This window comes from Protopterus annectens, chromosome 14.part0 (genome assembly GCF_019279795.1).
Source record: "Protopterus annectens isolate FY-2018-M chromosome 14.part0, PAN1.0, whole genome shotgun sequence".
Classification (NCBI taxonomy): Eukaryota; Metazoa; Chordata; order Ceratodontiformes; family Protopteridae; genus Protopterus; species Protopterus annectens.
The window spans coordinates 472299049-472315446 of NC_056748.1; positions in this window are offsets into that span (position 1 = coordinate 472299049).

Genomic DNA, 16398 nt, shown 5'->3' on the forward strand with positions numbered 1-16398 from the left:
GATAAAGTTCTACCACAAGAACACAGGGTAGTGAGGGAAAGGGAGGGGAGAAATCAAATACCATCATGGAAATATCTTATAGAGAAAACTATAAAGCAGTTAACACAAGTGTCACTGTCAGAAGACTATACAACAGGGAACAGATCAACAAACATACTTAGAAAGATAGATGTGATAAAAGCAATGTGCAGTATTAGAACAGATCAGGATCTTTTATGCACTATCGCAAATAACAAACTAAAACTTTAAGCACAGGCGGAAAAACCTAGAAAGATATGAAGATAAATATAAAGAAAAAGTACAAAATGAGCAATTTATTGATGACCAAAAAAAAGTTTTATAGAGAATTGGGGAAACAAGGTAAAAGGAATTGAAAGACCACAAAAAAGGAAGAAATAGATGCATTTTGGAGAAGTATCTATGAAGATCATGTGGAATATAACAGATATGCTAAATGCATAGAAGAAGTAAAAGAAAGAATAAGAAGTTTAAAGGTACAGGATATGAAATGGGATGAAGTAACAGCCAGAGAGATTGCAAAGTTAAGAAAAGTCTCAAATTGGAAAATTCCAGACCTAGATACAGTACCTAACTTCTGGTTAAAAGTATTAACATCTTTGCATGAAGATTTAGCCATGAGTAAAAACTATTTATATGTGCACCCCGAACAGACACCAACTTGGCTAACAAGAGGAAAAACAATGCTCCTACTTAAGAGTGAACCTGCAAGCTACCATAAAAATTATAACCTAATAAATTGCCTTTAGACTGCATATAAACTATACACTGGAATTGATGCTGACAGAGTCTATAGTCATTTAGAAGAAAACTCAATTATGGCAATAGAACAAAAGGGCAATAAAAGAAAGTCATATGGAACAGAGGATCATTTGCTGTTAAATAAAGTCAAAGTGGAGAACAGTAAAAATGGGAAGAATTTAAGTATGGCATGGATTGACTACAAAAAAGCATTTGATAGTATCCCACATTCATGGATAAAAGAGTGCTTAAAAATATATAAGATGCATCCTACACTGATCAACTACATTACAGTGACCATGAAACAGTGGCAGACCACTTTGCAATTAAGCCATGATAAAGGACAAATTATTATTCCAGGGATAAAAATTCAAAGGGGATATTCCAGGGTGACTCTCTGCCACTGCTGCTATTCTGCCTTGCCCTTAACCCATTAAGCTGTCTAATTAACAGCTTAGGCTATGGCTATAATTTAGCTCCTAGAAAACAACAAAGTGTAAAGACTTCTCATCTTCTGTTTGTCGATGATTTGAAACTGTATAGCTCATCAGATGAGGAACTGAAAGTACAACTGCAAGTTGTCAACATTTTTTTCAGATGATATAAGAATGCCATTTGGTCTTGATAAATGTGTAAAAGCAACCTTCAAAGCAGGAAAACTGCAGTACCAAGAAAACTACAGTTTGGGACAAGAATGTGATATAAATGAACTTGAGCAAGAGGGAGTGTATATATATTTTGGGAACTGATGAAGGATCAACAATAAAACATGAACAAATGTGAACAAAACTTAGTAAGGAGCACTTTAGAAGACTTAAATTAATCATGAAAACAGCATTGCCATCTAGGAACAAAATCCAAACTATAAATCAATTTGCTCTTCCTGTCCTAACTTACAGTTTTGGAGTGAGTGACTGGCCCCAAAACCTGTTGGATAGATTAGATAGGAAAACAAGAAGAATGCTTCATGCTCACCAAATGAGTTAAAAAATCAGTGCATACCAAGATTATATATTCCCAGATATGAAGGCGGGATGGGCCTCCTTGAAATTGGTTACATGTACAGATCTGCAATCGTAGGACTCCACACATATCTGCTGACCTCAGACCCAAATGTAGTGAAAGTTTTGAAACATGAAAAGAATAAATTTAAGATGACTTCCCTGCTTAATTTAGTAGAAGCATATCAGTGTCAAGCAGGAATGGAAATCAAACCACAAGTGGATAAGAACCAGACAGCAACTGAATGTACCAAAAAAATGAAAGAATATAAGGTGAAGGACCAGATGAGCAGGCAAGAAATGTGGAAAATGCATAGATATAGTTGCAAGTATAGAAAACTTCTGGAAGAACCTCATGTTGATCAGGAATGAACGCAGGAATGGTTAAGGAGAGGCAAATTCGAACCAAGAGATGAAAGGTTAATATTGGTGGCACAGGACAGTGGGCTATGCACACGTTGGTTTATAAAGTCCATTGAACATGGGGGGACAGACAAATGTAGGTTTTGCAAAACAGAATTGGAAATAGAGTTGCACACCTCATTGCTGGTTGAGACATACTAATGGCAGAAGGACTGTATACTGAAAGGCATAATAATTAACTTGCATGGATTGCAAGCTGCTGAGCACTGCACAGCTATTTGTGTAGATGTCAGGCAGGTTACATTAAGTGGAATAAGAATAGGTTCTCCCTGGCTACTGAACAGTGTGGATTGGCTTGCTGCTGAGCATCCGGCAACACTGCTAAAACAAGCAGTAAGCTATACAATGCAGCACAAATTAAAGCAAGACAGAACCAGCAAACAGCCAATAGAAATCCCCAATGCTAACTAGCTGCTAGCAAATCAATGAATTTAACAGTGCAATGAACTGGCAATACAGGTTTAAAACATAGCTCAAAATATTATTTGCCTATTGTTCACAGATAAGTACAGTATTCACTTCAAGTGATTCTGCTGCTAACTTGTGTAGTATTGGGCAGTTCAGTTCAAGCAAGCAACTTTACTGGAGTTCTTCAACCACTTGTACCTGATTAGCAAAAATAAAACACAGTCTCTCACAAATGTAGTTCTGAAGAGCATATTTAACAAAAATCATAAAGATGGCTTATTTAACAGACAGCAAAGGGCTAGCTCAATGAGGTAGATGGATGGATCCTGGCTACAGCCCAGACTCAATTAACAGTTCAGGGTAGGAGACTTAGTAGCAGCCTTGGAACAAAAACAGCTGCCTACAATCTGTGTGGATAAACTGCAGGCTTCACCATGCTTATCACCAAGAAAGAGATGGTAGAGCTAGAAAAATACAGAAAAAAACAGAGCCACCCAGCATAGTTTCTCTGCACTGTGCAATTCTGTATCTGACTAGCAATGGATATGACTGACTCACTACTTTGACAGAGGAACAAACAGATCAGTGAACAAGTAGGGTGGATTAGAAGGTTGAGATAGAAAGAGCTGAAAAGAATACCAGAAATTATACAATGGAAAATCATTATTATTCAAAAACATGCATTATGATTGTTCAGTAGTTGTATTCATTGTAAATCAAGCATTACCCATGGGAAGAAGTCCTGTTCCGGAAAATAAAAAAAAATGCTCCTGTAGTTAAAAAAAGTGCTGGTTACCATTTCCATACCACTGAGCTGAGAAACAAAACAACATCTGGATATTTTAAAATATTCTACCCTCTCCTTGCATACAACAGTGCCTCTTAAGTAAAATAATATATAGAAATTAAAAAAAGACTTAAAAATCATAACAGCTGTTAGCAGAAGAAGGTGGTGAGGGCACAAGCAACTAGTCAACAGGTGCAGAAAAGCCAATTATGTACACTGTTTTTTTTACAAAATTTAATCTGTATGGGTGTATGTCTGACAGTGTCACTGGGTCGGTTTTCATGGTCCGCACCACTTTAAAATATTCTTTCAATATGTAACATCTATTTAATCTTGTCCATTAACCATTTGTGACTGAAAATGTGCATATTCCACTTCTTTATGCCTTGTTCATCACATCAATATTTCCAGCAAAGTCCTTTCCTATTTTTCAAAAGAAAATTTATAAAACAAATGATATGAAACAGTTTTCAAAACAGTAGAAGAATCCTTTAAAAACAATGCAAATGGATCACTGAATGAGGACACTATTTTTATAAAAGGATTATTGTTTATATGGCAAATAATGTGTAATCTATAAAATGTGAACTGAATTCTGAATGATACATTAAAACCACTGAAATCAGTAAGTACTAGACAGAAAATAACTTGTTTAATATAAATATTACATGTTAAAGTACACTTAAAACAAAGTTTATATTTAACTAAATGAAGGAGATCTATACTGCATGCTGTCTGATAAAAGTCCCTACTTTCAAACTGCTAACTCTTTATGTTGCTTTTGTTTTTAATGCAAGTACTATGACAGAGCAAAAGGTAGGTAAGTGAGGTAAACGTCTGATGAATGAAAAAGGAAATTAATATAATATGATGAGCCAATAAACAGTAATGTATACAATTCGTTTTGATAATGCATGTGCTATGACTAGGAAAGCAATCAACAGTAATGAGATAAGCACATTGATTAAAAAGAGGCTAGAATGCAAGGTTCACAAAAATAATGCACTGGAAACACTGTGGGAAATTGAATAATTAAATGTGGTTAGTTGGTAAAAATTTAATGTAAGCCATGCATACTGGAAGATATTTCAGAACCACTGAGGTGTGTAACTACTACTAATAAAATAACTGTTGCCTTGTATTTTTTCATAATTGTACAGACGTGCATGTCTTTGGTGCTCTTGGAAAGTAATATACATATCCTGATAAATTCAGCTAGTCTGCAAGAGGGTGGAGTCACTGTGTCTCTATAATAAAGCCTGGCCTTTTAAAAACAGAAAAAGCATCTGAAATATTCACTGATTTTCTAGCAACCCAAAGACAGAGGGAGTTTTAGAAATAAAATGCTGTAGGCAAGAAATAAAGAGATCACTGATTTACAGTAACTGTTATTTTTGCCATTAGAGTTTGACTGCCAGAAACTTTGGAACAAGGTTCACATTATTGCTTGTGCAGAGGACCCACTTTAAGACTTTGCAAAAAAATATGTATGTAGTTAATATGTTGGGTTTTTTTCTTAAAGAATGGATGGAAATTGTGTGTTTTAAAAAGAGATTGGGTTCATGTGAAACAGTACTGCACAAAAATATATAAAGGGGTAAAAGGTGATAAAAATAAATTTATGAAGGACCATTTTGTAACACAAAAGTATAAATGAAATAGAATAAAATATATTTACTACAGTACAATTTGATTTATTTGTTTGGAATATAAATAGATTTGCTGATAAAAAAAAAAAAAAACAAAGAGAAGGCACTGACCTATATTATAACAGTGATGCACAAGTAATAATGTTTACAGGAATCCCACCTGAATCATAGAGGGCATGAAACTTTTGTAAATAAAAGTGGTATGGAGGGTTTCCTTGCTGGAACAAAAGACAGAAAAGAAAGGGTAGGAAATATTACTTAAAAGAGATACAGGAATAAAGACTGAGGAACAAATGAAGGCCAGACAAGAAAGACTTGTAGTGGAGCAAGGCTATCAAAATGTAAGACTTACTAAAACTAGTGAGCCAAGATACAAGGAATATCATGAGATAAGTTGTTATCTTTCATCAAGGATATATGATAATAGCAGGAGATTGGAACACTACAGGAAAATTGCAGTTGTGTAATAAGAACTGAACATAACAGTAGATGACTGTATTAATGACATATGGGGAAGTATCTTTCAAAGGATACCACATATCTGGCCAGTATACCCAAGCTTGGGAACCTTCCTCTCGCATCATAAATCTGCCTCATGACCCCAGACAGGTCAGAAATCAGATAAAAGAAGACTAAGGAAGAAATTTGTGTCAGCAGACTGAGATCCCCATCTCAGACAAAAAGAAGGGGGAAAGAGGGAGAATGCAAATACTGCAACACTGCTCAATTTAGGCATTAGTGTTATGACAGTTTCTTTCACAACTGTACTATGTCCTTCATATGATCACTGTTGCAGTTTTGCTGATATATGAGAAGATTCCAAAACTTTTAGATTATCTGCAAAGACGACTAAGGCATGGGACTACAATCCAGCATCCCTCAAAGAATGGTCTTAGCAAAATCAGTGCTTGCCCCGGACATTGCATCTATATTATGATGTTTGTTGATAGTGTGAATGGATGACCAAGTGTCTGCTTCCAAAATGTTTTTTTTTTTTAATCCAAAAGCTTGAAAAACATTAAAAGAGGCAACAGCCCTCATGTGGTCTGGCTGAAAGGGGGTACCATGAAAGGAATAACAGCAAGAGATAGCCAAAGAAATCCACCTGGAGGTAATATCGTTGGAAAGACAGAACCCTGGCTTTTTATCCCAGTAATAAGAGATAAATTGATGATCTGATTTTCTGATAGCCTTAGTTTTCACTAGATAGAAAATAATATGTCTATGAACATCCAGCAAATACATAATTCTTTCTCCCTTATTTTGAGGACCAGGGAAGAAATCAGGAAAGTTAATAGACTGAGTCAAGAGAAAAGAGGAGAAATCATTAGGGCTTGTAACTCAGAAATTCTTTTTGTTGAAGTAAGGGCCATAGAACTTTACAGAGGTATACATGGCTAGTTTAATAGGAGAAAGAATTTCTGTTAAGACGTAAAGAGGCAAATCTATTGGTAAACAGGTAGATATGGCTGAGAAATGTGCTTTACTAGAAGAATATGTCAGTCTTGTATTGAGTTCACCTCACACAGATAAGAAAGAATAGTGTTAGTACAATTTTGATGAGGGTCCTTTTTTGCATCAGATAGAAAACCTCTTCTATTTGTAAATATATATTTTTTTCTTGTGCCAGGTTTTCTAGCCTCCTGAAGCACATCATCAGAAAACAGGTTCCTGAATGGTATCAAAATCCTACCATCCAAATTGTAAGATTTAGGGTTTGTAGGTTTGAATGAGTGTGAGAATCATTCTGCTGTGTGAGCAAGTCCATCCTGTAGGGTAACTTGTGGTGATTGCACTTGGCCAGATTAAAAAGAAGGGAGAACCAAAGTTGTCTGGGCCAAAAAAGTATCGCCAACAGCATCTCTGGGTTGCTGTTCTTGTTTTTGAGAAGAACCGTTTGAATCAAGGTAAATGAAGGAAAGGCATAAAGGAATTTCCCTTTCCATGAAACTGACATAACCTCCATTCTCCAAGCCTCTGGGCAGTCTGTGGTGCACTTTCAGAGTGGAGGTAGAAAGATCTATCTGGAGAGTTCCCCACTGATGGATAATCTGTAGGAAGGCCTCCCTGTTGAGCCTCCATTTGTGAGTATCTGCCTTAGATTTGCTCAAGTAATTCACCATAGAATTCATTTCTAAGGGAATATAAACTTTATGAAGGAAGAGATTGTGCTGAATGGCTATATACCATGCTGTCATGTCAAGTCTGCACAAAAGATAAGATTTTGTTCCTCCCTGATTGTTGGTATACCACATTACAGTGTTATTGTCTGTAAGGATACAAAGGGTATCAGGAGACCACGGGCAATGCAGAGCTTGTTGATCCAGGATCAGGGGTTTTATTTCCTTGACATTTATGTGGTTGCTGCTGTCCTGGTTTGACCATATACATTTATGTTAATTGAAAATACCCCTCCAAGCTAGATCTGAAGCATCCATTAAGATTTCCTGTTGGAAAGAAAGAACTAGAAGGGGCACTCCTGGATTGAGTGATTTCTGGATGATCCACCAAAGGAATTGCTTCTTCACAAATGCAAAACAGGAATTGGGAAATTCAGGAGGTGGCACTGCTATGCCCAAATTGACTTGAATCTTCCTCATATAGAGGAATCATTTGTATGGTTCAATCCATATACCCCAGGGCAATCAGTATCTGTCTTGCCAAGGTCAATTCTAGAGGAAGAAGAGATTAGAAGAAGGAAATTGGAAACTGCATTTTGTCCTGAGGAAGGAAAGCTTTCATAAAAAGAGTGTCTAGGCGACAACCTAAGAAGAATGAATCCAGAGATGGCTGAAGGACAGATTTTATTTTCAAGTTTAGGGTGAAACCTAGATGAAGAAAGAGATCCATGGTCAACTTCAGATCTTGAAGGAGTGTATTCTCTGAAGAAGCCTGAGGAAGAAAATTGTCTAAGTAAGGAAACATGGATACCCTGGTGCCTACAGAATGCAATGACAGGAGATAAGTATTTGATAAATACCCTTGAAGCTGTTGAAAGATGAAGGGTAAAAAAAGAAAACTGAAAATGAAATTGTAAGGTACAGAGTCTTAAGAATTTTCTGTGCACTGGATGAATATGAATATGAAGATAAGGCATCCATGAAGTCCAGAGTTACCCGAGGAAGGATCAGTGACAAGAGAGTTTACAGTGGCAACATCTTGAATTTTGACAGTTAAAAGGTGTTGAGGACCTATAAATCCAGGTGCCCTCTATCCTTGGAACCAGGAAAAGATTTGAATAGAGCAATTGTCTCTCCTAATGATAAGGAACTAATTATATGGTTCCCTGATGAAACAGTTTCTAGAGTACTTGCAAAGCCAGGTGTTCTTGGTTTGGGGGCACTTGAAGAATTACCAAATGGGATGGGGGAGAATCCAGGATAAGTTGTTGCCTTTCTTTTTTTTTTTTTTTTTGTTCAAATAATTTTATTGAAAGAATATTTTACAAACAATAGTTTAATGGATTTTGTAAATCAAATATTTAAGTTAAGTAACTATTTACAAATGTACATAGGCCTCAAGTCAGTTGTATACAAGAAGTACAAATCATTATTGCATATACAGACACTATACATTATTAAACAAACAGTTGGACAAATAAATGATGATTCCTTGTGACTTTTCTTATGTAGGTTAATTTGTGACCATCTTGAGTGTCTCAATTAGGGAGAGAACTTTCTCCCAAGGATTGTTGGTCCATTTCCTAGGAAAGATGCTCATTTCCTTAACTTTGATTTCTAACAAAGCTACCCCTTTCAATAGAGTTAGAAAATCCTCGAAAGTTGGACTGATAGTTGAGTTCCATTCTTTCCCCTCTTCAAAACTTTTCTAAATCCTTTGGTTACCGATTTTTGGGTAAATCTTAACTGTCATTGTCGATAGTTTGTTTTCTTCTTTACCTTGACAAGGTATTTCTTCTTTTACCATTGTTGGTATTTAGGCCTTTCTTTCTTTCCTACTTTACTGTCTAACGAAGAAAAAAAAAACTTTGTCTTTTTGTGTGGATGCTTTGTCTTTTTGTAGTATGACTGATAAGCCTATTGCTTTCAAAAAATGCACTTCCTATGGGCATAAGACCCCCAACTCAAATGCCCACAGGGAATGTGTGCATTGTCTGAGTCCAGCACACTTGGACACCTCCTGCTCCATTTATGTGGCCTTTAACACTAAGGCTATTAGCGAGAGAAGGAACAAGTTAATTCTAAAAGGCCTCCTTCTGGCCTCAGCTACTTCTGCAGGTACTTCTTCTTCAGGGGATCAAACCCTCTCTCAAAAACCTAAGGAGCCTAGGGAGTAGCAAAACACTCCTCTGCTCAGTGTCCTCAATCTGCACCTTCTTAAGAAAACCCAAGAAAGTTTCTAAGAGCCTTCAGATCCAATGCCTCCTATTACCAAATCTCCTCAGCTCCATACTCCAAGATTTTCACTGGAGCCAGTATCCCTGAGACCAAGGTCTCCTTTTCATCAAGAGACACCCAAAAAGTTGTCCAGACCACAATCCACTCCCTCTTTTGTTAGGTCCTTTCAAAGTCTTTCTGAGTTGGAGGTAGATAGGATGATGAGAAAATTCCTCAGAACACAGATTCAGATGGGAGTCCTGTTGGCTCCATCTCCCTTCGGATCCTTGAACCTTAAAACCTTTTTTCCAAGCTGTAGTTGATCTTTCTGATACAGCCTGCCAGTTTGGAGTCCTCAGATCTGAGATTCTCAAGAGTGGAACTGTCAAATCCAAAGACTCTTCTATTTTCCACTCTGGTGACTTCCCTGATCTGATCAGCTTCTATTCCTTTGGAGCATGATAGTTCTTAGAGCCAAAGCACTGGCAAAGTTTTTGGAGTTGTCACTTTCTCTTGGATCTCCGGCATTGGACAGCTTGGCTTAGACTCCTCCCTCAGAGCAGAGTGTGAGGGAGGGTCTTGAATTGTCTGTTATAAGAGTCTTGGCTCTGGTAGAATTGTCCTCAAGTTCTGCTGGTCCCTCTGCCTTTGAGGTGGTGCAGATGGTTTTCTTGCACCCTAGCATAGTTTTGAGTCTTGCTCCTTCAAATTCATTCCCTGTTTCCTCTTTGGATCCTGTGTCTAAGTCTTCTCATCCTACACCTCAGGGACAGCCAGCCCTGATGAGTTTCCAAGCAGTTCCCACCACGGAACTCCCTGCTTCTTCTAACATCTCCCTTAGCAATTCCTCAATCTACCTGCATTCAATATGCAGATGACTCCACCCTTATCTGCTCTGCTTCATCTCCTAATGAACTTTCATCTATTACTCAAAATGTCTTCAACACTGTAGAAACTTGGTTCACCAGACGCAACCTCCTCCTCAATGCCAAAAAAACTAAACTTCTCCTTTTCTCTCCTAGCACTAGGTCCACCCCCTTGGACTTCACCATCTCCTCAAATAATGCCACTCTCATTGCTCCTGATCCAACAACAAAATTATTAGGAATAACAATTGATAACAACCTCTCCTTTGACCAGCATATCAACAACACCATTAAAACAGTCAATAGAAAAATAGGAAGCCTATATAGAATTAAACCTTTCCTAACATCATCATCCAGAGCCAAGATTGCCCACTCTCATCTTTTGTCTACTCTTCTTTATGCCTCACCAATTTTACTAACCTTAAGAAAGCCAACCTTAACAAACTGGCTACTTGCTACAACAACATTGCCCGTTTTGCCACTAGTAACCCTTTTAGAACTCATCACTGTATTAACCTGAAACTTCTAGGCTGGCTTGAACTACAAAACCTTCTGTTAATCCCTCAACTCACTATTGCCCATAAAATCTTATACCAACCAAACAAAACCCCTATTCTTTCTAAACTTTTAATCCCTTATAACAACCTAAACTCCCTTCGCTCATCCAGTAAACTTATGGCTACTATAACAAGGACTTATAATTCCGCCGGCGACTCTCTCTTCAATAATACTGTAGGAAGGAACTGGAATCTGCTTCCTAGCGACATAACACTTACTACATCTCTGCCTCTCTTTAAACACAAAATCAAAGATTACTTCCAAAGCCACTGGCTCTGTTCCTGTTCAAAACCTGACTAATCCTTTACCTCCTCTGCACTTTCCAACTACTCTGCACTTTCCTACTACTTTACTTTCCCTCTCTCTTACTGTATCTGCTTCAGTATACCTCCTTTTAGAGTATTTTGTTTCTTCTTACCTCTATGCTAATCTGTCACTACTTTCCCTTCTCTTTTCTTATACTGCTTCCCTTCCTCCTCTCCTAGTTTAGTGCTTCTCTTTCTCCTTCTGTTACTAAGATTAGTTCTTTATAATATTATTAATCAATTTTGCTCTCTGTTTTGTGCCTTGTTCTTGATGTTATTTCAGCTACTTAATGTTATTTTTAGAAATGTGATCCTCTCTTTGTATATATCTGTTATTGGTACTATATTTTTTATTTGTCTATTCATCTATGATGATTTTGTCCATTTGCTTGTCTATTGTAATGTTTTTTTGTTCAATTTTATGTGGAGCTTTTCTCCCCGGGCCTCTACTGAAAATGGAAATGTATCCAGCTAGACTAGCCCGGTCAACAAATGTAAAATAAATAAATAAATAAATAATAGAACATCCCACTAAGAAGGTTCCTCACAAGAGGTCATGCTCATGCAAGAGGAGACGCATAGATTCCCAGCAAGAATCCCTCACAGAAAACACCAATTTTGATGAAGGGGAAATGTCTCCTAGATCTCCACTTAAAGATGTCTCATTTGGAGACATCTTAGAGATCCTATGCTAGAAAGGTGGCTGGTCTTCCCAAACCCCTTTCTAGGAGGAATCAGTGTTCTTGGAAGCCTTTGGGTTTGGACCATCTATGTCTTGGGTTATCCCCCTGCAGATGAACTTATAGACCACAGAGCATGGAAAGAACTGGACTCCATAAAACTGATCCCCAAACATCTGGACAACACTGGACCAAGGGTATCCCTGTAGATACCATGGTTGTTAGAGCCACTAAGAAGGAGTTGGCTGAACAGAGCTCCTCTGTCCCTCCCCCTAATAGGGTGTCTAGGGCACTGGACAGGTTTGGGAAGTGAGTATATACATCAGAGTCCTTTGCCTTATGATCATTGAATTATTTAGCACATTTCAGTAGGTTACAGAGCGGCCCAGTCAAGAAAATCTCTAACTCTACCCCTCGGTCCATGTCTGCTGAGAAACATAAGTCCTTCTCCTCATGACTGGCCACCCTGCAATCCATTACTAACACATTCAAGAGGTTAACCTGACATGCAGCTGAAGGTTCCTCATGGGCTGCCAGTTCAGGCATAGCCATTAGAAGACACCTGGATGACATTGTGCAATTACACGGAGCCCTTCAAGGCATCATTTATCAATGCTCCTTTTGATGGATCTTCTTTTTTTGGGGCCAACAGTTAAAGAGACAGTCTTCTGCAGTGCGAGGGATGGAAAGACCTTGTCTGCCATGGGAATCCACTTTTCTACCTTACAGAAAACTTTTTCTAGGAATCAACATGGTGGTAAATAGAACTGGTTCTGAAAATCTCAAGGACCTTTCCAAGAGTTATGTAGAGACTCCCCCCCCCCCCCCAGAAGCAGAGGGGGAAATAGCTGCAACAGATGATGCCATCCATGCAACAGAGGGGAGTCCACAGAATCAGGGGTCCTGAGATTCATTCTTGGACAGATCCTTTCAGTGCTCCTGAAAGTTTACCCGACTGTCCCTCTCTGGAGCCAGTCAGGGGGTGGTGGATTCTTGTCCTTGCACCTAAAAGCCTGGATAGCCATCACAAAAGATTTATGGATACAAAGGATCAGATCCAGAGGATATTTTATTCCATTTTTACAAGTTCCCCAAAAGAAAAGAAAATGGCCGCCCAGTGTTCCATCCAATCAGAAGGAGTTGGCCATCCAAGAGGTTTCCCAGACCAAAGAGAATCCAGAATTTACTCAAGATTCTTTTCAGTATCAAAGAGAACAGGGGACCCAAGACCCATTCTGGATCTCAGTTATCTAAACCAGTTTGTAAGGAATTCCAAATTCTGTATAGTCACAGTTTAGTCCATTCTGCTTCTCCTACAGAAGGATGACTGGATGTGCTCTAGCAATCTTCAAGATGTGTACTATCACATCAAAATGAACAGGTGCTCTCAAAGATGCTTATGCTCCAGGTGTGAGCCAGTCATTACCAGTTCAGAGCTCTGCCCTTTGGATTCACCACAGCCCCCAGGGTGTTCACCAAATGCATGGCAGTGGTAGCAGCTCATTTAAGACTGCACAGATTCAGAGTGTTTCCTTACTTAGATGACTGGCTCCTTACTTCACAGACCAGGCATCTCTGGAAATGGACAGGGATTACTTACTCCAATTATCTCAATCTCTAGGAACTACAATCAGTCTGGACAAGTCATAACTTCTGCCAGTTCAAGTCTTGGAGTTATACTCAATTGTCTAGTTCTTTTGCCTCAAAACAGAATTCTTACTTTGAAATCGCATGTCAGGCAGGTTTTTTTCTCATCTTTCTCCCCCAGCAAGAGAGGTACTCAAAGGATGGCTGTGGCAATAACTTTAATACCCACTGCTCATCTTCATATGAGAATTCTTCAATTGACTATAGCAGTGCAGTGGTCTTTTCATCGAGATCCCTTTCTCCATCTGATAAAATTATCTCAGATTTGCAGAAAACCCCTGCTGTGATGGATACACTCTCAAGAGATTTGGCAAGGGTATCTATCTATTCTTCCTCCCCCCAACAACACATTGACCATGGATGCCTCCCAGTTGGGGGGCATTACTTGGGACAAACTGTTTATGGCATGTGGTCCTCAGAAGAGACCCACTTGCATATATAACGGTCCTAGAGATCACAGTGGTGTTTCTGTTATTGCAGGCCATTCAGAGTTCTCTTCCATCAGGAACAATTGCTGTTCAAACAGGCAATATGTCAGTAGTCTGGTACATCAACAAACAAGGGAAACCAGATGATATCCCTTATGCTGAGAAACAATGAGAGATTGGTAGTGGGCAATCTCCTCCATTTGCTTTTTGGTAGCAAATGCACATACCGAGGAAGTCCAATGTCTTAACGGACAAGTTCAGCAGGATCATTCTGATACCTTATGCATGGTGTCTCAATCAGTGGCAGATATGATATTCCACAGATGGGGTTAGCCGTGCTGTGATCTACTCATCTTTCCCCTCAGTAACAGATGCAGCAGGTTCTTCCTTGGGGACGTTCACTGAGAGATGCTCTAGTCCATGTTTGGCCCTCTGGTCTCCTTTATGCTTACCCTCCCCTGCCTCTAATACCCATGTTTCTTCAGAAGGCACTTCGGTTGAAGAGCAAAGTAATCCTCATTGCCCCCTACTAGCCTCAGCAGGTGTGGTTTCCCTTCCTATGGTCTCACCTAGTATGACCTCCTTGGACACTGGATCCCACTCCAGATCTCCTGTCACACCTCTCAGGGATGATACATCAGGATATTACAGGCCTCAAGTTGACAGCATAGGTTCTGCAATTCCAATGATGGCTAGACATTCCAGGCCTTCCTCCCCCATTCACCAAATTATTTTCTCTTCTCATAAACCTTCATCTAGGAAGATTTATAAGAGTAAATGGAAAAGGTTTTTCTTGTGGGCTCATCAGAGATACTTGGATCGTTTCACTGCTCCACTCGTGGTTATTTTAGATTTTTGTGCCTCCATTTTTCAAACTGGAGCAAGTTTCTCCACCATCAAAGTTTGGTTAGCAGCCATCTCCAGCTGCCACATCTGAGATAATGCTCCTCCTTTAGCTTCATCCAAGTTATGTAAGACCTTCCTAAAAGGTACATTTTTACTTAGACCTCCAATTCAAGATTCCACTCCACTTTTAGATCTGAATTTGGTATTACAGACATTGGTATATCCATCATTTGAGCCTTTAGCTGAAGTAGGTCTTTTTGGTGCCTATCACTTCAGCAAGATCAGTATCTGAATTCCAAGCATTCTCTTTAAGTCCACCGTATTTGATTTTACACAAGGAAAGGGTTACCTTATGTACTAATCCTTCTTTTCTACCAAAAGTTGCCTCTCAATCAAACATCAATCAAGTAATTTTTCTTTCCCAAATTTGACAATAAAGTAGGGTATACCCTTCATCTTTTAGACATCCACAGGCAACTTTATTTTTACCTTTATAGGACTTAGGAATTTAAAAAAAAAATTGATCAATTGTTTGTCTCCTTCTCCAATAACAAGATGGGAAAACCAGTTTCAAAAACTACACTAGCTAAGTGGATAATAGATTATATTTCCTGCATTTATTCGTTGAAAGGCCTAACCTTACCAAGACATCCAAAACTCATTCAAGTAGGTCAATGGCTGCATCAGCTGCTTTTTGGGCTAGAGCCTCCATTTGATGATATTTGTGCAGCTGCCACATGGTCTAATGCTCATACTTTTATCTCTTATTACAAATTGGATAGCATCTTCAGAAACAGAGCAGCATTCAATTCTGCAGTTCTCCAGAACATCCTTCCGTAAAGGCCACCCACTGTTAATGTAGCTGGGGACTCTTTCCCGTTTATTGAGGAATGAATGAAAATAACAACATCAAATATAAAAGTTATGTACTCACCATAACTATGCATCTGTGTTGTCCATTTTCACTCTTCCTCAACTTCCCTCCCACCTTCCCCCTATCCATGTCTTTGGGAGAGATCTAATGGAATTGTTGTTAGGAACCATAGTTCCTGTTTGAGCTCCTGATCTTTCAGCTATCACTTTTCTGTCATAGCTATGTTGATATATTTTGTTGTGATATTGTATAATAGCAGTAAACTCAATCTGGGGTAATACAGTAGCCAGGGATATTATGGGTAAGGGAGGAGTTTGAGAGTCAGATCCTAGAATCTAAAGAAAGTGGCAGAGTCAAATCTGAGGACTGGATCCATACCCACTCATTGAGGAAGAATGAAAATGGACAACACAGATGCATAGTTATTGTGAGTACAAAACTCTTACTTTTCTCTTTCCTGGGTAATGAGGAAGACATACAATGCAAGTGGAGGGTGTTCAAGCATAGATATACTGGCTGGCTGCATGGTATCCTGGGAAGGACACTTCTCTATATGTCAGCAACACTACAACAGTAATCATATGAAGGACATTAAGAAAGATGTCTGTAGAGGGCCAAGAAACCACAGAATACTGTCTGAAGAGAGATACTTAAAGAAATATATGCGTGTGTATTTGGGCTTATTGGTGTAATAAAAAATTAAAAAGAAATGAACTATACACCTTTTCAGGGAAATATGGTTCCTGGGAAAGATTAGATAGATGTTACATTATCAAGAGAATACTGTAACATGGTCCAAACTATGAAAACACATCTGTCAAGCTATTCAT